Source organism: Equus przewalskii, chromosome 3 (genome assembly GCF_037783145.1).
Source record: "Equus przewalskii isolate Varuska chromosome 3, EquPr2, whole genome shotgun sequence".
Classification (NCBI taxonomy): domain Eukaryota; kingdom Metazoa; phylum Chordata; class Mammalia; order Perissodactyla; family Equidae; genus Equus; species Equus przewalskii.
The window spans coordinates 88,410,570-88,435,447 of NC_091833.1; positions in this window are offsets into that span (position 1 = coordinate 88,410,570).

A 24,878-nucleotide genomic window follows, 5' to 3' on the forward strand; every position below is an offset into this window, starting at 1 on the left:
GTCCCCGTTCTGGAGGCCTACAAGTCTGAGATCAAGGTATCTGCACGGTTCCTTCTGCAGGCGGCGAGGGAGAAGCTGTTCCCTGCCTCGCTCCTAGCTTCTGGCCTTTGCTCTCAGTCTCCGGCGTTCCTTGGCCTGCAGAAGCATCACCCTGATCTCTGCTTTCTGCTTCATGTGGCGTCTTCCCTGTGTTTCTGTCTCTTCACATGGTCTTCCCTCTGTGCATGTCTGTCTCTGTGCCCAAATTTCTTCTTTTTAGAAGGACACCAGTCATATTGGATTAGAGCCCACCCTGATGACCTCATTTTAACTGGATTACATGTGTTAAAGACCCTGTTTCCAAATAAGGTCACATTCTGAGGAACCGGGGGTTAAGACTTCAACACATCTTTTTGGGGCGATACAATTCAACCAATAACAGTGTATAGAAGACTTTGTGTGTGTGTGTGTGTGTGTGTGTGTGTGTGTGTAAGAGAAAATGTGAGCAGGGGTAGCCTTGGACAAAAAAGTTCGGGGAGGTAAGATTTCTCGTTGGAGCCCACCTACCTGCTGAATGTCTCTTGGCTTCTGGCACGTTGGATGTGTTAAGTGTGACTCTTTTGATTGCAAGCTACAGAGACTCAACTTGAACTAGATTAAGTAAAGTGAGAAAGTATTGGGTTATATAATCAAAATACAGAAATGAGAGGGAAGGAACGGCCTTAAGGATCCAGGGACTCTTAAACTGTTAAATCTCTTTCTCTTGCTCAGGTCCTTTCTGCATGCTGCCTTCATTCTTCCAGCTGTCTCCATGAGGCTGCAGGCATGATGCTAGACCCCTCCACTCTTCATCCTTACAGCCTCGTAGCCAGAGAAGTAAGAGCCTTCTTAGGTGGTTAGGAAAGGATGCCAATAGGCTTTCCTTGGATCACATGACTTTCCTGAAACCAGCCCTTGATTCTAAGGGGAAGAGGAATTATGACTGGGCCCACCCGGGGCATGTGCCCATCTCTCGCCGGGGCCTGGGGTTACTGGGACTGGCAAGGTTGAAACTGGAGACGAGTAGCTCCCCAAAGAAGAGGGCAGAACAATCAAGACTCACCACAGAAAGGCTTTGGGTACATTTGCAGCTTGAGGTGCAGCAGAAAGTTTAGCTTCCTGTGAGCTTACCTGGGGGCTAATGTCCCCAGTGGAGGTCCGCCCTGTGCTTTCACTCTGTCCTGCAATCTCCTGTTCCTAGTTGTCAGATATGGGTTGTGGCAGAGACTGCCCAGATCCACCAGATTCATTTCCCTTTTTTCCTGGGCACGAGCTGCACCGCATTCTGCAGCCTCCCTCGCTGTTTCACTGTTGCTAAGTATTGATGCGGTAACTGAGTTCCAGTCAAAGGTATGTGATTGGAAGTGATATGTGCTGTTTCTCAGCCTAACCCATAAAACCTCCCATCCTCCATGCTCTTCCCCTTACTGCCAGCCTGATGCCAATGGGCATGGTGGCTTGAAGTCACATATTGAAATTGTGGAATGACAAGATGGAAGGAGCGTAGTGGATTCCTGCTCGGAGGCGAGCCATCTGCTCATCAGGAGCCCCACGTTAGACTTCACATGAGAGAGAAACGTAATTCTAGTGTTAGAGCCATTAGAAATTTCAGAGTTTGTTGTAGCAGCGAGTGTTCCCCAACCAGCAGAGAGACTTTCCTCACTGTTTCGGCATCGGCTTCATCATTCCTGTTTCCCCAACAGCTTCAGGGGAGATACTGGATCCAAGAGCTTGATTTGAATCCTGGCTCTGCTACTTCCCAGCAGTATGACTTCAGGCAGGTCACCCAACTTCTTTGAGGTGTAGTTTTCTGATCTGTAGAATAATCATGCCAACTTCACAGGGCTGACGTGAAATTTGAACTATAATGGGTATAGAAAAATACTCTAATCACAGATTCTAGATGTTGATAGAATTGTGGGGTTTTTTAACTGCCACAGGGTAGCTTCATCCAAAATGACTTCCCACCTAGCTCTGGCTGCCTTGGAGAGCATCTTGTCAGCTAGGAGATTCCCCGGTCTCAGAAAAAAGGCTTCCTGGCTCAGAATACTAAATTGTGTCCTTGGGCTGTGGTACACTGCTGTTGCCATGGATCCTTCTTTCTACCAGGAGGCAGCCTCCAGCAGACATTGAATCCGAGGTGCTCTCTGCCTCTTTGGAAGGCTTCAGGTGGGAATAATTCTCATTCCAGGCTCTTGGCCCTCTGCTTCTCTTATTCATTTAACTCCTCTTTCATTCGTTTGTCCATTCATGCATGTGTCCATCTGTCTGCTTATCCACTCATCCACACAACAAACATGTATTGCACGCTGACTCTGTGCTCGAGATGCAGAAGTGAAAGGAAAGGCACATCCTTGTTCCCACGAAGCTCCCGTTTGAAGGAGGAGTCAGAGAGGAGGATGTCAATGCTACAGCCAGTACAGGGTGCTGTGGAGGCTCGGAGAAGGCACTTGGTTCAGGAGCTGGGGCCGGGAAAGGCATTCCACAAGTAATGATGCCAGGCACAAGTTTTTCCAGGTGAAAGGATGGCAAAGCTCTTTCTACTACAGCTACCAGCTACCCCTGAAATCAGGCTACTGGGGTCTTCCACTTGCCAGCTGCATCATTTAGATGCACTAGATCACCACCGCCAACATCATCATCATTACCTCCCTTTCTAAGCCATGCCTGCCCAGCTTCCAAACTTCTTAAGGATACAGTGCCCTGTGGAGCCTGATAGCTATCAAAACCTCATTCGTGCCTAGCTGCTTCCCCACGACCACCAATGTGACAGTCAAAAGGGCATGAACATCCTTAAGGCATTCTGTGTGTATGTATGTATGTATGTATGTATGTATAGTCAACAATATTCACTATATATGTATATATGAAAATGCTGTAAATGTAATATATAGATATACATGTTTGCATACACACACAACAATGCATGTACATATATGTGGATATACATACGTATAATCTCTAAGTTTCCAAGAAAACTAATTGTTTAATTGGGGTTCCTGTTGCTGCCTCAGACACCAAACTTTATTAAATTTCCCCAGAAACAAAAATAAAAGGCAGTCTACAGCTTATCTGGCTATCAAAGAGAAGGCCAACGACCCAACCAACTTTGAAAGTGCCTGACTGATACAAAAGTTGTTCTACCCTTTTCCTTTGAGAAAGCTTTATTATTGGAATTGTGTTCATGATTTCTCCCCTTCCTTTGGTGTCTAGAAGAATGTTTCCTGTGATACAGGCCAAGGTGTGAATGACTGACAGCTCACAGTAATTTGAATGTTTGCTGAGGGGTGGGACGGGGGCTGTATTTTATGTACATCATTATCTACACGCTACTCCCTCCCTGCCTGTTAATGACTCCCAAATTGATAGAAGTGTTTTTTCTTTTTTTTTAGGGAAGATTAGCCCTGAGCTAACTGCTGCCAATCCTCCTCTTTTTGCTGAGGAAGACTGGCCCTGAGCTAACATCCATGCCCATCTTCCTCTGCTTTATATGTGGGACGCCTGCCACAGCATGGCTTGACAAGCGGTGCATAGGTACATACACAGAATCCAAACCAGCGAACTCTAGGCTGTGGAAGCATAACATGTGAACTTAACCGCTGAGCCACCAGGCCAGCCCCTAAAATTGATAGAATTTTTTTTTTTAAGATTTTATTTTTTTCCTTTTTCTCCCCAAAGCCCCCTGGTACATAGTTGTATATTCTTCGTTGTGGGTCCTTCTAGTTGTGGCATGTGGGATGCTGCCTCAGCGTGGTTTGATGAGCGGTGCCATGTCCACGCCCAGGATTCGAACCAACGAAACACTGGGCGGCCTGCAGCGGAGCGCGCGTACTTAACCACTCGGCCACGGGGCCAGCCTCTAAAATTGATAGAATTTTTGATGGCCCTGAGAGAGACCTTTAGGGCTGAGAGAGAGGAGGGAAATTTTCTCTTAGATTTTATTAATAGTAAAGATGAGAATAATGATAATAGCATTAATAATAGCAGTAACCAACCATATATAATTATATAGTGTATAATTAACATTTATAATACTTGTTTACACATATTACCTCATATACGTCTCAGTGGTTGACATATTATTTCATTTGTATCTCAAAACTGCTCTGTGAGGTAAGTTCTAACATTATCATCCCAATTTCACAGATGAGAAAGGTGAGGCACAGAGATGTTTAGTGACCTGCCCAAAGTCACACAGCAGTGGGAGAGACAGGATTTGAACTCAGGCAGTCTCACCCTAGAGTCCACCCTCTTTACCGCTAAGTCAGGTTGCTTTTCGCTACTTTTATACAATCCAGTCGTGGAAGAGCCATCTGAGGGGAGCAGGAAATGCTCCAAGAACTCTCAGACCTGGCGGCTCTGAACTCAGGCCCCCAGTTTCTGGGTCCCCCTCTCCAGCAGGGGGCGCCCACAGTCCACATTTCCTTCATTCCCTTTTAACCACAGATGACTTGGCTCTTGAGAACCAGAACTCCTGACCCTTGTCACGAAAAGTCCTGAGCTTAAAACTGTGTCTATCATTCTTGAAGTATTTACAGTGTGTTAATCAAAGAAGCGCTCCAATAAATGAAGACAATTGAATGATCCAGCACATTTCTTGGAGGACCTGCAATGGGCATGGATCACCACAAGCCCAATAAACCTGCATAAGCCCCAGCTCAGAGCAGCACTTCCTGACTCCAGGGAAACCACAAAGACATTGGAGGCAGGGATTTTCTTCACCGCACTCAGGAGGCATGCTATTCAAACCAGCCCAGCTCTCGGGGTGGCCTCGAACCCGGGTCCTTCCACCTGGTTTGTAAGGCCAGGGGCCCATGCTGTACTTGCTACACTGCCCCTTTGGAACGTGGGCTGAGCTGTTTTCTCTCGAGTGACCTTTGTCACATCCTTTACAGGAAATTAGCTCACAGGAGGAACCCCAGAGGGCCAAACTTCAAATTGCACCACAAACAGAAATGCCAGGAGACCAGGGTTGGCAAAATGTGTCCCTTTCACAATGTTGGGAGGAGAGCGGCTCCGTGGGGGGTCTGTCCCGGTCCCAGACACTCCCTCCACCTTGTAACACTCTGCAATAATGATGGGTGAGGGGCCTAACCTTTAATGGGGGTCTCTCAGACTAGGAGCAGCAACAGAGTTGATTGCCTGGGAATACAAGTTTCTCCAACATCCTGTCCATTCCCCAGCTGCCCTGAGGAGTCCCAGGGGGCTTCGGGAGACCCTCATCCGCCCCTTCAAGTGATCTTTTTTCTGTATATACTTTGGTATAAGAAATCTGGTTGAAAATTAAATGAGAGGGGAAACAGAGAGAGAAATACCCCAATGCCAGCCTCCAGGGAGCGGCTATCAGAGATTACCCGGGTTCAGATTCTAGTTCTGCCTCTTCTGGGCTGAGCAGCCCTGGGCAGGTTGTTCACCCTCTCTGTACCATGGTTTTCTCATGTGTAAAATGAAGACAGTAAAATCCACCTCAGAGGGTCTTTGAGCACATGCAATAAATGAAAACACGTGAGGACTTCAGCACAGTGCTTGGCACGCAGGAAGCCCTCAGTAAATTTTAGCTGTTGTGTTTAAACCTACTCAAGCAGCCCAGCCCTCCGTGGAAAAGGAATCTTGTGCCCGCTCACTACTGCGATCTCTATTGGTGCCAGGACAGTTTTTTCTGCCCTGAGTGGCACTGGCAAACTTCCTGTCTTCCCCTGGAGAACATGACTTCCCCCTTCACTTCACCTCTTCCAGACGTAAGCTCCCTGCTTCAAGGTAGTTGACCAAATGCCGTATGGAAGTTTTCTCTCCCGGAATCAGCTCTCTGGGCATGTATCCTCGTGACTAACTGGCTGGGAGTTGAGGTCAGCTGAAGTTCAAAAGGGCCTCAATTCTGACTTGTACTGTTTATTGATTTGTGGCATTTATAAGCCAAAGCGCTCCACCTCCAGGGCCAAGACCACAGGCGCAACAATGCAGCCCTTCTCCGTGGCCCTGTTTGCCTTCCGGGAGCAGGCAGGGTGTGGCCAGAACTTCTGGGGTGGCAAGAGCACAAGGGTGTGGTGAGAACGCTGGGTGTGGCTGCCCAGGACAGGCCTTGGAGAGAACAGCCGAGAAACAAGCCAGGGTGGCCCAGGTCTGAATGCTGAGGCCAGCTGTGGTTCCTGCTCTGTTGTGCAGGAGCTGCGGGAACTCAGGTTCTGAGCTCCCCAAACACAACAACAACAACAACAACAACAACAACAACAGCAATAATAATAGCATACCTTTACCGAGTACTTACTTGCCACGCGTGGCACTCCATAGCTCTCCCTTAATTGTGAAGACCATGGGCTGCTTGTGAGTCCCCACATCGCCACTCACTAACTGCATGACCTTGGGGACTTTTCTTAACCCCTCTATTTCTCAACATCCTCTAAGAAGTAGAGTGGTTAAAAGCTCTTTCCTCGAGGGCAGGGCTGGAGGTGCCCACTTGACCCCACAGCCAAGGCGGTGGCGCCTGGTGACCCCAGGAAGGAGAAGGTAGATTTACATCATGTGATGTCCACGTAGGGGGATTTATCTCGGCGACTTTAGGTTGCTGGTTCCACGCAAGTGTGAGTGTGTAGAGCTAAGAGTCCAGGAAAGAACTGCCAGAGAAGGAACTAAAAATAAGATTCTGTATGGAAGTACCCACCTTGATCCTGAAACAGAATAAACCGACTGGCGACAGCAGTAACTGAGCAGAGTCTTGAGCACAGAAAACCAAAGTATGACTCACTGAAGTTAATGTGAACAAAGCTGAGATCAACTACACAAAACACGTTATGGACCATGAGAAGCCTTTCCATCAAGGAAAAAAAGTGTGTGTAAGTTGTTAGAAAAAGAAAAAAAGCAGCACCTTGCTCTTTGGGTTGTACGAGGACTAAGTGAGAAAGCTCTAGAATGGCTTCTGTCTCAAGTAATGTGGGGAAAGTATTAGCAGTAGCTAATGTAGATTTCACACGCGTGATTTCACGCCATTCTCATAATCCTGTGAAATAGGGGACAGGCTCTGTGCGCACTCAAGGAAGCAGGCAAAGCTGGGATTTGAGCCCAGGATTATCTAAGTCTGAATCTCAAACTCTGGGTCCAAAGTCACTGTGCCTGACTGCCTTTCATTTACCAACTTCCCTCGAAGAAACACTGACAGAGAGCCTGACCATGAGCCATGGTGGTGTTGACCTTATTTAATTTGTTGGAAGTTCCAATTTAGCTCAATTCACAAGCATTTCTAGAGCTCTTCTGACTGGGCGCTGGGCTGGGTCCGGGATCCATCTCCACGAGGAGGACATTGGTGTTGCCCCCAAGGAGCTCACAGGCCCACAGGCCAATTTGGGAACAATGAAAAGCCCCTGTGTTGGGACTGAGCACCCTTACGTGTCTAGCGATTCTCTCTGCCTGCAACTCCATTTGTATAATTTCTTGAACTTCTTTACTTGTTTTTAGGGCCTTAACTAAAAACATCTACCCCATTTTTCTTGAAATTCCCATTTCTTGGTCAAGGTTTAAAGTAGATTGTTAAATAAAAAGAAAGAAATAAACTGGGAGAGACATTGATCATCCATTTATCAGTTATCAGTTTATCCTTGAAAGACTAGAAAGATTTGATAAGGGTTTGAGAAAAGGGAAGACCCTAGTAGGGTACACAGCCCTCTGAGCAAGGGCCTCCTCTGTGTAGTGGGCTTTGGAAAGTTGCTTCCAGATTCTGGCAAAGAGGTCAGAAAATGTCACTCACTGAGAAACTAGGGAGAAAGTAGTTGATGAGCTGGGCTATCTGCAGGTCTAACCCACCCCCAAGATGAGCTCCAGATCGCTGCCAGGGACACTCAAAACACTCAAAATCAAATCCATGCATTTATGAAACAGACATTTATGGAATACAGTTGGTCCTCTGTGTCCTTGGGTTCCACATCCTCAGATTCAATGAGCTGCGGATGGAAAGGCCTGTGATGGTTGCATCCGTATTGAACATGTACAGACTTTTTCCTTGTCATTATTCTCTAAACAATACAGTATAACAACTATTTACACAGCATTTACATTGTATTAGGTATTGTAAGAATTCTAGAGATGATTTAAAGTGTGTATATGGGAAGATGTGAGTAGGTTATGCGCAAATACTAGCCATTATATAAAAAGGACTTGAGCATCCTTGGATATGAGTACTTGCGGCGGTGGGGAGGGGGTCCTGGAGCCAATCCTCCTCGGATACTGAGGGAGGACTATACTCTGTAGGCACTATGTGAAACAGTGGGGATTTAAAGGTGAAACAAACCCCAGCCCTGGCCCTCAGGTGCCTCAGAGCACAATCTGGGACTAAACGTAAACACAGAAAGGTGTAACCTAGTCAACTGAATTAATCTGAGTGTTTAAAGCTCAATATGACAATAAAAGTGTGTGGCCAATATGGATCCTTGAAAGGAGGTATTTGAGGCCACTCCATTGGTGTGTATCCAGTGCCACGGGGCCCAGGTTCTGATCAGGAGACGTGTGAGCTGCCTAAGCCGGAGAAAGCTTTTTCAAACTCTCCATACCTGGGTGAGTTTGTCGCATTAGTATTTAAAGAGGTTTCCTCTGTGCCCAGGGCTGTTCTAAGCACTTGACATCTGATGGTCTATTTCATCCTCACAACGAATCTATGGAGTAGATGTACTGTCTCCTCGACAACTACGAAATTTGGGGCTTTGAGAAGTTAAGTAATTTATTCAAGGTGAATGTCTCATACAGCTAGTCAGGTAGCAGAGAGGGGCGACCTGGCACCAGGACCTCTGTTCTCACCCACAGCACCAGGGGTTCTTCTACAGGCACCAAAAGAGCCTCTCATGAGCGGTTTGGATTCCTTGGTCACTTGATCCTGGGGGGGGGGTAGGACTCAATTTAGGCATACTTCTCATTGCAATTAATTATGTGGCATCAGATTTATATGCAAGTTTCCTGTAAGTGTGGGCCGTGTTTTGGTTTCCCTGAGCCTCGTAGCCTCAGGGTGCTCAAAGAAAATAAAATTCCCTGCTGGGAACATCAAAGGACCAAACTCGAAAGCGAGTAAGTCAGAGTGCCATCAGAAAACAAGGGTCCAACATCACACAGTAGCAGAGCTAGGACTAGAACCCAGTTTCCTTGGTTTTAGTCACGGTTCTTCATACTAAAGAAAGGGAAAGGAGGACCTGAAATGCACAGGAATAAAGTTTGGAGAATGTCAAGTCACACTTACAAACATACTTTTAAAGTAACTCGAAATTGAGGGCTTAAATAGGTCCCACGTAGTTTTTTTCCTATCAGCGTCTTCACTCATGGAGCTTGGGCTCCCTCGGGTTGGGGACTTTGTGGAACCCCTAGTGGGGGTGGAAGCCCTGGCCCAGTGGGAATGAGGGAGATGGGGCCTAGAGGCGAGGCAGTGGGACTGAAGGTGGACAAGCCTGGTTTTGGAATCTTGAGGTAGGTGTTTGAGAGCAAGTGGATTTCAGGAACCTACAGAGCTTTGGAGAGATCATGAAATAGGTTGAGTTAAACATAAACTGGATGTCTGATAGGGTCTCACGGTAGAAGTTCTTAGATTTTTTCTGTTAGAGCCTCAGGACTTTCTGTGGTTAGGGAGAGAGGGGCCTGGGGCCCTAAGGGTGTTGGTTTGGGTGTGACCTGGGAGTTTAGAGGGTTGATAGTAAGGCTCCCAACCCCACCCACTTCCAATCCCTAGAGATATTAGAGCAAGATACAGAGGATTCAGTTCTAGACAGAAAGGAGCTTGAATTTGACCCTATTGACAAAGTCTAATGGGAAGAGGGCCTCCAGAGGGAAGAGGTGCTTCTGGAATCCAGGAAATCTGAAAGGGCCAGAAAGCATTCACTGTTTTCAATTCAATTTAATTCAATTCAACTCAACTCAAATCAACAAATTCAACTAAATATTTACTGTGTACCAGGCACTGTGCTGGAAGTTAGGAATACAACAGTAAACAAGATAGATAAACTCTTTTCCTGACTGCAAGAAATTTATAGTTTAAAGGTAAAGACAGATAAAAACTCAATTAAATCAACATTTAATTACAAATCGCAGTGCATGCTACCAGACAGTTGTAATGGAGGATAAAGTTAGGGTCCTTCGAGGAAGTGGCTGTTGCTCTGCAGCTTGCAGGATGAGGAGCCCCCAGGGGAAACGTGGCTGCCAATTAGCAGCTCAGCTCCCTGCAGTTCTCCCTTGTCCAGACTCAGGTCCCTTCTAATCCTTATTGCTTCATCCAGCTCTCTGACGCTTTTAAAAGATTTTTTTTTATGGTGTCTAGATTTTCCAGTTTTTCCTGGCAGAAGATTTGGTGAACTATAGACCACTCCTTCCTGTATGGAAGTGGAAGTCATGCGACGTTTACTTTCATGCATTTTTTTTCTTTCTTTTTTATCTACACAAGTCGTGCACAAATATCTTCATAAAAATCAATTTAAAACAATAGGATTAGACTATACATATATGTAAGAGACTTGAGCTCAAGAACTCTGATAGTTCTTTTTATCCCCTTTTCACGACACTCTGCCAACAGGTAAGGGTGAACTCCTCTTAAGCTCCTTGATGTCTCTCCTCTCTGTGAAGAGTGGCCTCCTGGACTCTCTTCCTCTCACGTTCTGCAGTGGCTAGGAGAGGAAGGAGATGGCTTAACCTACTTGGTGAATTGGGGAACAATACTGGGCGTGCTCAGCTCAGGTTTTCCTTTCTTCCTCCTGGGAGCGAGCTGCCTGCAAGAAACACAAATTCTCCTCTGCCCTAAGTATTCCCCCCCTCCTCCCCTCCCCCGATGTGGGAAGGCCACACCAGTCCTGTTTCCCTGACGGGGGGGGGGAGGAGAGTCTGCACGATCCTGGACTTTAAGTAGCAGCCCGTCTGGCCCTCATACTAAGCAAGCCCTCCAACTTAGCCTTTATCAGTAAAAAAGAGGATATTTTGAACCTTATCTGACATGTCTTTAGTGGAATCTAATTCTCATCCCAAATCTCAACTGCAAGAGAGTGTAGGAAATGTAATTTTTAGTTTTCCAGGCTCTTTAGTATGCAAAAGCATGTTAGAAAAAGGTAGCATGGGGGTGGGCCTGGTGGCGCATTGGTTAAGTTTGCACATTCCGCTTCAGTGGCCCGGGGTTTGCCGGTTCGGATCCCGGGTGCAGACATGGCACTGCGTGGCAAGCCATGCTGTGGCAGGCGTCCCACATACAAAGTGAAGGAAGATGGGCATGGATGTGAGCTCAGGGCCAGTCTTCCTCAGCAAAAAGAGGAGGATTGACAGCAGATGTTAGATCAGGGCTAATCTTCCTCAAAAAAAAAAAAAAAATCAAAAAACAGAAAAAGGTAGCATGGAACACAGAGGACCAGCATTCCACTGTATCTATCATGACCATTAGTAGTGTGTGCGATACCTTATCTTTCATCTACACCCCATGGGTGGTTAGTATGCGAAGTACCCCAATCAGAAGCCCACCGCTGAGGTATGCATTAACGTATCATCTACCTCTATTCACCACAGTCAATTGAATTTTACCAAGAGAACCTGACCACTGTTGTCTAGTCAAATTAGATCAGTTTGCAACAGATTAGAAATTAGATATGTAGATACTAAATTTTGATAAACACTATCAAAATACTTTCTAAAAGATCTTTATCAATCCTTCTATTAACAGTGGTGGATGGGGCAGACCCTGTGGTGTAGCAGTTAAGTTGGCACTGTGCTTGGCAGCCCTCAGTTTGCTGCTTTCGATCCTGGATGAGGACCTACACACTGCTCATCAAGCCATGCTGTGATGGCATCACACATAGAACTAGAATGACTTACAACTAGGACACACAGCCACGTACTGGGGCTCTGGGGAGAAGAAGACAAAGGAAGATTGGCAACAGATGTTAGCTCAGGGCCAGTCTTCCTCACCAAAATCACAGTGGTGAAGAATGTGTTTTCCTGTGACCTCCACAACTCTGGGGTCTCTTTCTTCTTTTCATTTCCCTGTCCTCCTTACTCATTTTGAAAGCACAAATGGTAATTTAGTGAAAAGAAAAACTATAATTTATTCAGTAAAGTACTACATTGAACTAAGCGCTCTACAAACACAATTTCATTTAATCTAACTGACAACCCTATCAGAGAGATATGAACTACCCCTGTTTTATAGACCAGGCAGCTGAAGTTCAGAGAGGTTAAGAAGCTTGCCAGAGGTTCAGAATGGTCAGGGACAAAGCAGGAACATGGACAAAGGCAATCTGTGCGCTTAGGGGCAGAGCTGTCAAAAAAAGAGGCAGATTTAATGGCAAGGGTTGGTATTGTTTTAAAAAATAATATTTGGTTGGATTTGATTGTTCGAATGGTGCCTCAAGGTCATAGTTATAAATATCGAGTCTCTTGTCCTCCAGCAGTGCAGAAATAAAGGCTTATTTTTGGGAAGGAAAATCATCCTTAGGATTTAAGGAGCTTCCTGAGAACTCTGGGTGGATCACATTGGTTCAGTCACTCACCTGAGCTGTCCATGTGAGAGATGAGTGGAAGGATATTTGCCTCACAGGGTGAAGACTTCCAGTTTCCAAGCAGCCAGTCCAAGATTCCAATTGCTAGACTCATCTCCTGAATTAATGCTTGCCCTTGTGGTGGTAACTTAGAGGAAGATAAGCGAAGATGCAAGGGCTACGTGCGTGTGTCTTATTTAAAAAGCGTCGGAATGGAAGTGCAAAGGGAGATGCAGGATTGTGTGTGTCTGTGGCTGAAGGGCAGTGATAGCAATTTGGAGAAGCGGGCCCCAGCCATCATTTCTTGCAACACCAGGAGACTTTAAAAGATGACGAGCAGTTCACAAGTTGCCAGGACCAGCCGTGGAGATAATGATTTCTTCATTTATTTAAGTTAAGATAATGAGGACTCAGTAGGTTCCCTCTGTTCTCTCCTCCCTCCCACCTCCACATCCACCTTACCCCATCCCACTTAGCTACAAGAGCACGACTTCCCTTTCCACTATTGAGTCAGAATCTCCCGAGCTGAGACCTTAGAGTCTGTATTCTCTAACGGGGTCTGCAGATGAGTTGGATTATCAACCAGGTTTGCAGCCCAGTAGCATCAGATGTAGATTTTCTGTGAAGCTAATGAAGCTGCTTCAAGGATCTCACTTGCCCGGGCCCTTCCAACTTCTGGGAGGGCACCAGTGTCGTGCTTCCTTGACGTTTGTTTTTGTGAAATTTGCAGAAGTATTATATTTTAATTGCAGTTGGTCAAGACTGCTGTCTCCTTCCTTTCTGACTTCCGCTTGGGTTAATGAAACTAGAGCAGCTTCGGACACTTTTGAGGTTCACCTCAAGGACTATTAACCGGGGGATTTCATTTTGTGTGGGCTTAGTAGGATATATTCATGTTTTCACATTACTTCCACGCTGAGTTATTGTCCGCTCATCCCAGAGTGGGAATAACATCCAGAAATACTTTTATCACCCACTGGGCTGGCTCGACCTGCGTGGAAATGTGAAGCTGCAGGGCCAGAGGTTGTACTGTGATAAAAGTGTGTCCTGTGGCATCTGCCTCAGATGCGCCAGTGGAAGAGACATGAGGCTTGGAATATATAAGGTCAGACACTAATCCACAGGAAATTCTTCCAGTCATCAGGCATGTCAAATCAGTAGCAGGGGACTCAGTTCTCACCAACAACTGGTCCACACAGAAGCTCTTTCCTGTTGAGAATCTACTCAATAATGCAACAAATGTAACTCTAAATGAAGCATATATGTCTTTCCTCTTTGATAGAATCACATGAAATATATTTTTTTCAGAATTTCTATATTTATAGGGCACAAACCTGTGGCAGTCCTAACAAAAGCGAATACATCTCGAGTCCTAAAAGTGAGTACAATGTGTGGTCACGTGTTTTATGCATCAAATCATCAATAATAAAAAACAAATTTTATTCAGTCATACTAGAGGAAAGACTGACTTGTCCTTCTATTCTCTCTATAAAAAAATTGTAGAATTTTTGTTATAGAAAGAAGCGATCAAAGACTATGCAGCCAAAAAATGTAGAAAACAAGTATTGTAGAGACGGTCAGGCAGTTCATTAAGAGGCATTATGGTACTTTTATAGATTCTGTAATGTTTGACATATCTGTCAGCTTTTAAATTTTATCTATTTTTTGGTATTTTCTTTCTCATTTGAATTAAATATTCACGATCATGGTTAATTTTGTGTTCATGTTTTTATATTCTTATTCTTTTCTATTCTCTACCCTCTACCAAATGAGTAAGCTTCAGGTCCCATAAAATGAATATCTACTCCCAACTAATTACATTGCATTTCTGAAATTCATTTCATGTATGGCTGCCAGCCCGTCCCTGCGGCCCACCCCTCTTTTCTCTTGCCTCCTCAATAAGTTTGTATTTCTCCTTGATGTTTTTGTTGTTCTCACTTAACGAGATAATCTCCTATTCAATCCCAGCCAAACTGTCTTCCCCTGTATTAAATTCTTGTAGAATCAGCAGCAGAGACTTTTGCAATACCTGGCAGGCAAAATACTTGTAGGCATATTAAATTTGGTCTAATTAAAAGCTCAAATGCAACCCATTGTTTCACTCCATTCTTCATTAGGGAAGAGAAGCCTTTAAAAGAAATCAGCCAGATGACTCTTCCCATTTCACATCTTCAGGTTTTTACTCAGCATTTTATTTTTAATAAAAAGAAAGTTCTGATTAGTATGGTTGAAAGCTTCTGGTTATTGAAAAAAGAATACAACAAACCTAGGTTGGGTTGCACATTCTTACGTGAGTTTTAGTAGTGGGGGGGAGGGCAGCTGACAACTCTACAGCTAGTATGTGAGTTACTAGACTAGACTAGACCTTTTACAAATATTTTCTAGTCTCATTTTTTTCCTGCATAGAATTGAGTTACTCATGTATAGACTAAGGATGACCTTATGCTCTGAGCTGAGATATAATTTTTTTCTTCTTTTTCATTTTTTTCCTTCTTCCTTGCTCTTTACTCTTTCTCTCCCTCCGTTGATACAGACTTTAAGTTGTGGCTTTAACTATGCCTGCATTCTTAGAAAATACCCAGTTTTGTTTTGTGTGTATATGTGTATCTAATTTACATGAATGTTGCGTGGTATTAATATTGCTTCCTACTTTTCTCAACACTGTTTTTGAGATCTGTCGATGTGGATTGACTTGTGCTCTTTGTGCAGTCTGTATGGATATTGGAAATACCTTCTCCCATTCTGTTCACTATTGCTAACTTCATCTGCTGAAGGAAATGAATTTCGGTGCAGTCAAATCCATCAAAATTTTTCCACATGGTTTATACGTTTTTGGCCTTGTTGAAAAAAATTTCTCCCTACCCAGCGCTCACAATGATGGTCTCCTACATTTTTTTCAGTTAGCTTTTAGTTTTTTTCTTCTATATCCCACACCTGACTTTGTATAGAATATAAGGCAGAGAAAGCCAGCTTTATTTTTCCCCAAAATAGTGATCTAGTTCTTCTCGCATCATTTTCTCAATAGCTTGTCTTTTTACCTGCTAATGTGGCGAGCTACCCTTTGTATGTGTCAAGAGCCCATATATGTATTTCTGACTTGTCTATTCAGTTCCATTGCTCTACCTGTCCCTTCCTACTCTAGGTATACAACTAAAACAAAATCCCAGATGTCTGGAAACTGAAGAAAACGCTACTAAGTTACTCTTGGGTTAAAAACTAAAACTCATATGAGCTTCCATCACGTGGAGGTGTGGGGGTGCAATACTGAACTCTAACGGGCACCAAAAGCAACCTTCATTACCAGATGGCTCAGGAGTCCTTCAGCAACATTAGGTTTGCATTTTCCTCTCTTCGAAGGAGACTTTCCATTTCCATTTTCTGGAAAATATAAGACAGAACCGTAAGCACAGACCACCCAATTCTTTGTGTTTATACCTACTAGTACCCAGGAGCACTTCCATATTTTCTACATTTTTTAAAAGAAAGATACAATCAGCAGTAACTCTTCTTATACTTTTAAAAATTAAAATCCCTAAGTGGTGGAAAATAGAAAAAAAGTGACTTTGGAATTAGTGTGGGAAGAGAGAGAGAGAAAGAAAGGATTTAAGGTTTTAGGGACTATATTTATATTCCTATATGTTTCATTCTTCCTTAATTCATTCATACAATAATGACTCCTTGAGCTGCTCCCAAAAACCTTACTAGTGGACTCGAACTAATTCTCTCTGAAGCATTTTTGAGATCCTGCACTTTTTGCGTAAATAATTTAAAATCTCTGCCTTTTTCGACTCTTTCCATAAATAGTTTATTAATGAATAAAAAAGCAATATTCAGGAAAAAATAAAAATCAGAAGACAAATAACAAAATACTTCAGGCTGAGCAAGAGCCCCACCTTGGGACTCCCACCACCCTATATGGCATCTCTGTTTGAATCAGAAAGAGGCGTTTACTTGCTCTTGGTGATCCCAACCCTGAGGGCCTGTGAGGAGTGAGCTCAGGCCCCCTTGCACAAAGAAACGGCGGCGGCGGGCTTCCTTTCTTTCTGCAGAGGGGCCTCCTCTCAGCTCTCATCCTGGCCTGATGGTGCCCTGAGCAGAATGTGGCTGCTCTGCCTGTGCACCAAAACGTATGGGACCCAATCAAAGTAAAACTTAGAAAGAAATTCGTAACTTAAAACACACTGTAAAAAAACAAAACAACCAAGTGAGATTGAAAACAAATGCATTAGGCAATTACCTCAAGAGGTTAAAAAATAGCGACAATGCAAATCCAACAAGAAGGAAGGAAATAATAAAGATAAAGGAATTAACGGAATAAGAAAACTAACACAAAGCACTCGAGAAGATTAGTTAACAAAACATATTTGGCTGTTTGAAAAAATCGGAAGGATAGACTTCTGGTAAGATTGATCAAGAAAAGAAAAAAGAAGACAGAAATACACAAAATATATAATAAGGAGGAAAATAGCTATAGACATGGAGATTAAAAGAATTGTGAAATGCTATTATTGACTGTTTTCTAATAAATATAACTTAAATGAACCAGGTATACTTCTAGAAAAATATGAAAGGCAAAAACTGGTGGAAGAAGAAATAGAAAATTTAAATAAAATGATGATTATTTAAAAATCTGATTATTCAACAATTTTTAAATACAAAGACCTCCACTGTCTAGGATTTGGCCCAGGCAGTTTTTCAGAGGAATTTTACCAAACTTTTAAGAATCTTTATCTTTTGTAAGTTGTTCCAGAAAATTGAAAAAGAGGGAAAGTTGCCCAAATCAACGGAGAGACTGAATATACAAACAGATAATGACCAAAACATATATAAAAATAAAACTCTGACACACAACATGTAGTAATCAGACCAGGACAATAACTCATTATCTGCTGTAACCAGCCCGGGAAGCAAACTTCCTATCTGCGAGTGGGACTTGTAGGAGTAAGACTGTTTCTAGCAAACAGTCCAGGAAGCCAAATAATGACTCTTGTAACCATCAGCCCCAAATAGCCAGGACTTGATTATAACCGACAGCTTCCCTAATTTTTTTCCCCACTTCCAACTCAGCACCAACTAGTCCTAAGGTCCAACTTAGGACCAGCATATGTCCAACTTAGGGCCAAGCCAAAGGTTCAAACCTAACCAATCACACAGGATGCCCTGCTTCTAGTTAGCCTGCCTACAGCCTCCCCATATCAACAGCCTCCAATCAGGGCATACTTTCCTTTTTTTACACTATAAAGCTTTCCCACTCCTCTACCTGCCTTTGAGTATCTGGCAAAACACAAGGGATGGTGGCTGACTCCCTTACTATAGCAAGCTCTGAATAACAGCCTTTGCCTGTTGTCGTTTGGTTGGTTTTCTTCTATTTCCACATAGTTTGGGAAGCTAGTGAAAACTTGATGGGGCAATTGTAACCTCATTTCGCTTATTGTCATAGATACAAAATCCTAAATAAAATATCAGCTAACCAGACTTTACATTATATTAAAATATACATATTTATATGTCCTATGCACAAGCAGGCTTTACATAAGAAAAGGATGGTCTGATGCAAAGATTTAAAAAACCTATCACTATAATCTACCATATTAATGATCTAAGTGAGAAAAACCACGAGTATCTAAATAGATGAAGAAGGAACATTTTTTAAGTTTTGACGTCTATTTACAGTAAAAATGCTCAGAAAACTAGAAGAAGAAAGGAACCTCTTTACCCAGATAAAGGCTAGTATTGCAAAACTCCTATAACAGAAATCATGCTTGTTGGAGAAACTTGGATACATTTCCATGAAGATTGTAATGAGACAATGATGTCACTAATGCTTAACATGATATTGCAGAATTTAGCCAACACCGTAAGACAGGAGAAAAGCATAAGAGATATGAAGGTTGAAGAAGAAAATTAAATAGTTATTATTTCAGGAATTATAATTATCCTCATTTAAAAAAACAAGCAACTTGGGGCTGGCCCCGTGGCCGAGTGGTTAAGTTCGCGCGCTCTGCTGCAGGCGGCCCAGTGTTTCGTTAGTTCGAATCCTGGGCGCGGACATGGCACTGCTCATCAGACCATGCTGAGGCAGCGTCCCACATGCCACAACTAGAAGAACCCACAACGAAGAATACACAACTATGTACCGGGGGGCTTTGGGGAGAAAAAGGAAAAAATAAAATCTTTAAAAAAAACCAAAAAAAACAAAAAAAAAAAACAAGCAACTCAACAGTATCATCAGGCTAAGTAATAGAACTAATAAGAACGTTCAGCCTATTTGTCAAATACAAGATCATCTTACAAAACCAATAGTGTTTCTCTATCACAGAAACTGAAAAATGTAACAGAAATAAAGAGTGACAAGCAGGCCCACTCCAAACATTTGTGGCCCTTGGGGCAAGAATACGAATGAAGACCACAGCATATATTTAAATATTTACAATAAAAAATCAATGCCATTTAAATTAAGCTATAAATGGGAGTACGTTTAACAATAACTATCAGCAAGCTCACCATTTGCTTGTCTCACCACATCACCATCTGAAACCAGAGACAGAGGGTCCAATGTTTCTTTCTGCCACTATGTCAATTGGCACATGTCTAGGTCAAGGTCCCTGGAGATACACTCTGAGACAGATTTACATGCAGGTGGATTAATGGGGAACAACACCTGTCATACTGAATGAGCCTTGAATGAGCGTGAGGGAAACAGGATTGGGCAAATGCAGAAGCTGACAAGTTTCATTTAATTTTTGGAAAAATTCATGAAATATTGTTAAATGTTTTTGTAAAAATAAAACCATTTACGATTGTAGTATTTAATATCCATCTGGTTGCCAATGTAAAAATTCAGTTTCATGCTTCATGCATGTTATTTCTAAATCCTCCATTTTTTTCTTTGTCTTTTGTCTTCAGCAGTTTGAGTATGATGTGTCTGGGTGGGGATTTTCGGGGGTTTATCATTTTTGGGATTCAATTAGCTAGTTGAATCTCTAGGGGGTTTTTTGGTCTTTCAACAAATCTGGGGAGTTTTCAGACATTTTTTCTTCAAATGCTTCCTCAGCTCAGCGCTTTCTTCTCTCTTTTGGAACTCCAGTGAGGTGAATGTTAGATCTTTTGTTATCCTCTCGCAGGTCCTCAAGCATGTGTTCATTGTTTTCAATCTTTTTTCCCTATGTTATTCGGATTGAATAATTTGTATTGATCTGTCTGGAAGGTTAGTGACTCTTTCCTCTGTGATCTCTGTAACTGAGCTCATCCAGAGAGTATTGTTATTTTGGATATTGTATTTTTCACTTCTAAATTTCCATTTGATTCTTTTTGTTTATATATCTTCTGTTTCTTTCCTGAGATTTTTCTAGTTTTCCATTGGTTTCAAGGGTTTTCATAATTGGTTTTAGGAGAATTTTTATGATAGTTCCTTCAAAATCTTTGTCAGATAACTCTGACACTTACGTCTTTGGGTGTTAATATCTGTTGATCTCTTTTCTCATATATGATGAGATTTTCCTGGTTCCTGCTATGCCAAGTAATTTTGGATTGTATCTTAGAAATTCTGTGTATTATGTTATGAGACTGTGGTTCCTCTTTAAATCTTCTATTTTAGCAGGCACTCAACCCATTTAGATTTAGAACACACATCCTGGCCCACTTTTGTGGGCTGTGGTTTGAATGTTAATTTAACTTTTGAACCTTTGCAGACCTATTCTGGTCTGCCCCACTCTGCAGTACTGAGAAGCCAGCTGAAACCTGGGTGGTATTCCACACTGTCGTTCAATTCTCAAAGCTTTTGCTCTGTTGATTCTGGTCAGTTTAATGCTTGGGCCACTCAGAGATGAGCCTGGGACTTCAGACCTAGATTTAAAAGGTCTCCTTCTGCTCCCTCCTCTCCATCATCTCCGGACTCTCTGGTTGGAAGGCGGAGAGGACGCCGCCTCTTTGCTGCTTAGTATTGGGTGGGCATTGTCAACAGGGCTCCACCCCACAGTCTCTCCTCCCTGGGCTTGGTGACAAGGAGGAGGAGAAGCATGGCCTCTGCATGTGTTTATTTAGTGCAGGATGGCCTACAGGACTCTTCCCCGTGGTCTCTGCTGCCACTGCAGCGGTGGAAAGGGAAAGGGGAGCTACTTCTTCACTGACCTTCACTTAGTGCGGAGTGGGATGGTGACTGGGCTCCATACCACAGGCTCTGCAGCGTGCTGGGCAATGAAGGCTGTTGCATCTTTGATGGTATTTGCCTGGACTAGGACAGTTATGGTCAAAAAGTTTCCATCCTGTAGAGCCATCCTCTTCCTGGTCCTTTGTTGAGAGACAGCAGGTTTTTGTTGGATCTTTGCTTTTTTTGTTTTTTTAAAAAAGATAGTAGTGGTTCCAGGCTGTGGGCTGCTCTAGCTCCCAGACCACGATAAATGGCAGGAAAACAAACAAATAACTACCCCAAGGAACTTACTGCTGGGTTGTCCATCATGTCCTAAGTTCTCTAGCCAGCCTACCATCTTCTCTTCACCTTTTAGAGTCTACTGATAGAGGCTGTATATGTTTTACTCCAGAGTTTTCCATTACAATTAGCAGAAGGAACAGAGTGGAATGCACTTATTCACATCTTGGCTGGAACCAGAGACCCTTTTCTTAGGGCATTGGTTAATTCTATTATGTCTCTAAATGTACTTGTTTTAGAGTTTCTTTCTGACGATTCCACCGTGTAAACTTTCTGTGTTGTGCCATCTGCAGAGATGCTGACTCTTGCTTGTGGTGTGTGCTTTCTGACATGTTTACTTAGTTTGGCTTGTGAACTCAAATCAAAGCAGGGCTTTCTCTGTGTCATGAGTTAAGAGTGTGTTCTTCTGGAAGTGTTCCGTGTTTGCTCATGTCTGGGGATTAATGTAAAAGGTCTCGGTTTCAGCTACTGTAATCAAAATGGTGTGGTATTGGTGAAAAGATGGACACATAACTTAACGAAACACAAAGTCCAGAAATTGACCCATACATATATGGTTAGTTGATTCTTTTGACAAAGGTGAAAAGGCAATTTAATGGAGAAAGAATAGTCTTTTCAAAAATGGTGCTGGAACAATTGGACATATATATTTAAAAATGGACACTGACTCATGTATTATATACAACAATTAACCCCAAATAGGTCATAGACCTAAATGTAAAACCTAAAACTATAAAACCTCCAGAAGAAAAAAATAGGAGAAAATCTTTGTGATCTTGGGTTAGGCAAAGATTTCTTAGAGCACAAAAATTATGATTCATAAAAGGAAAAATTTAATAAATTAAACTTCATCAAAATTAAAAAGATCTGTTGTTCAAAAGATACCATTAAGAGAATGAAAAGACGAGCCATAGACTGGAGGAAAATATTAGCAAAACAGGACTGACATCTAGAATATACAGACTTCTCAAAATTCAACCACAAGAAGACAAACAACCCAATAAAAATGGTCAAAAGACTTGAACAAACACCCCACCAAAGAAGATATATAGATGACAAATAAGCACATGAAAAGATACTCGTCATAAGTCATGAGGGAAATACAAATTAAAAGCACAATGAGGGGCTGGCCCCGTGGCCGAGTGGTTAAGTTAGCGCGCTCCGCTGCAGGCGGCCCAGTGTTTCATCGGTTCGAATCCTGGGCGCGGACATGGCACTGCTCATCAGACCACGCTGAGGCAGCATCCCACATGCCACAACTAGAAGGACCCACAATGAAGAGTATACAACTATGTACTGGGGGGCTTTGGGGAGAAAAAGAAAAAAAATAAAATCTTAAAAAAAAAAAAAGCACAATGAGATACTGCACCCGTATTAGGATGGATAAAACGGAACAAAATACTTGATGCTACCAAGTGCTGGTGAGGTTGTGGAGTACCCTGGAACTCTCATACATTGCTCCTGGAAATGCAAAATGGTACAGTGACTCTGGAAAACAGCTTGGCAGTTTGTTGTAGAACTAAACGTTCATTTACCACACAATCTAGCAATCCCACTCTTAAACATTTGCTGAAGAGAAAGAAAATTTATGCTCACACAAAAATCTGTATGTGAATATTTATAGGGGCTTTATTCATAGTTGCCTCAAATGGAAACAATCCAAATATCCTTCAACTGGTGAATGTATAAGCTTATTGTTATTGTGGTACATCCCTATTAATTAATTAAAATGAGAACAAACTACTGATACATGTCACAACACGGATGAATCTCAAATACGTAATGCCTAGAGATAGAAGCCAGACTCAAAAGGCTACATCCATTCTGAGGAAGGCAAAAGGTCAGGAAAATAAAATAAAACCTCGAGATGGGGGTTGACTAAAAGAGGCACTGCAAATGGCAGTGTAACTGACAGGGAAGCTGTTGAACTTTGCAGCAGCAGATGAGATCTGGAGCAGATTGGCAAGCTGTGAAGGTCCTCAAAGAACTCTGGTCCTCTCCCAGAGTTCTTTAGAAGCCAAGTCTTTAGGCTGATGGAGTTCCTGAATGTGATGGTTAATTTTATGTCAACTTGACTGGGCTACAGAGTGCCCAGATTAAACATTATTTCCGGGTATGTCTGTGAGGGTGTTTCTGGATGAGATTAGAATCTGAATCTGTGGACCCAGTAAAGCAGATTGCCTCCCCAATGTGGGTGGGCATCATTCAATCCATTGAGCACCTGAATAGAACAAAAAGGTAGAGGAAGGAGGAATTCGCCCCTTTTGCTTCTTGCTTGTCTGCTTGAGCTGGGACATTGGTCTTCTCCTGCCCTTGGATGAGTATTTACACCATCAGCTCCCCTGGTTCTCTGGCCTTTGGACTGAATTATGTCATTGTTTTTCCTGGGTTTCCAGCTTGCAAATGGCACATCATGGGACTACTCAGACTCCATAACTATGTGAGTCAATTCCTCATCATAAATCTCTTCTTATATATTTATATGTACTACAGGTTCTGTTTCTCTAGAGAACTCTAATACACCAAGTCTTGAGAGAAGGAAGAAACATTGAATGTGTTCAATGTGAAAGAGAGATGATCTGGGAACCTGAAGATCCAGCTTCTGTTTTTCATCCTTAACCCAGACCACTCAGGATGCTCAGAAGGAATGCAAAACCAGCAGCATAATGAGCAGAAACACTCAAAAGTAATAAACACATGGAGATTTGGTGAGAACCGCCAAAGTAATAAGTTTAAAAATTCTAATTTACAGCACGTATCATTCTAATTTGGGGATCACTCTTTCTATATACACCACCATTACCAACCACCATGACTATAATCGGCTCAGATAATAGGAAATGGTAACAAGTTCAGTTTACATATCATAAAATGAATGTACCCTTGAAGGGCAATTCACTGTTGTTTTGTGCATACACACAGGCCACTCTGGTCTCGAATAGTTTAACTTATACATCTATATGTATGTTTTTACTACCATCTCAACCCATCCTTCCCTAAACAGAGCCACTTCTTTCCTTTGAGGCACACTAGAACTGATGACTTTCCCCCAGCAAGGCTCCTAATCCTTTCAACTGGACAGCATTTAAAATATTGAGCAATGATTATGCATTTTGTGTGTGCATGTGCTGAACATCATTTTGTTCAACCATTCCTTAAAGAATTTAGTTTCTCATAAAATCTACATTTGTCACCATTCTGATCACTCACCCAGGCAGAATCCAGCTTTAACATAGCATCTCGTTACAAGGATGGGTCTCATTTTGCACTCAGCAAGTGTCATCTCACCCATATATGAAATAAAGTGGAAGGATTACAATCATCTGGACTAATCCAAGCCAATATTCCATTAGGATGTAACAGTTACATATAATATCTTTTGAGCTCGCAGTCAACTATCTCAGTATAAAAGCAGAGAAGTTTCCTAGAGAAAGCTGATGGAGAGTGCTTCCAAGGCTGAATTCAACCTTCTCCCCAACCTCCTTCCACTCTCCAACCTGTCAAGGCAAGTCATGTGATAAGTGCCAGCCAGACATTATTTCATGTTATGCTAAGGTTAGGTGCAGGCTCAAGGAAGCTGCTGAGACCTAACAAGCCAGTATCTTAGTGTCAATTACATTTACAGGGATGGAGAGGGTAGAGGGGTTATTGTGTTTTGCCTTAAACAAAAATTTTAAATTCCCATCAGAAACTACTTGTTCCTATGATGCTGAGGACAGTGTTCATGGACATGGTTTACTGAAGGTTTGTTTATCCAGATTTATATATGTCTTTTAACACAAGGCACTGAAAACTCTTTCTGGAAGCAGGTGGGGGTCATAAAATATTCCAAGAATGCACTGGGTGAGTAAATTTATTCTAGGTTGCCTACAAGTTTATGGTTTGTGCTTAGAAAACTTCCTATTACTGTTGTCGGGAAACCAGGGACATAGCTTTCAGGGCTAAGTTAATTGGTT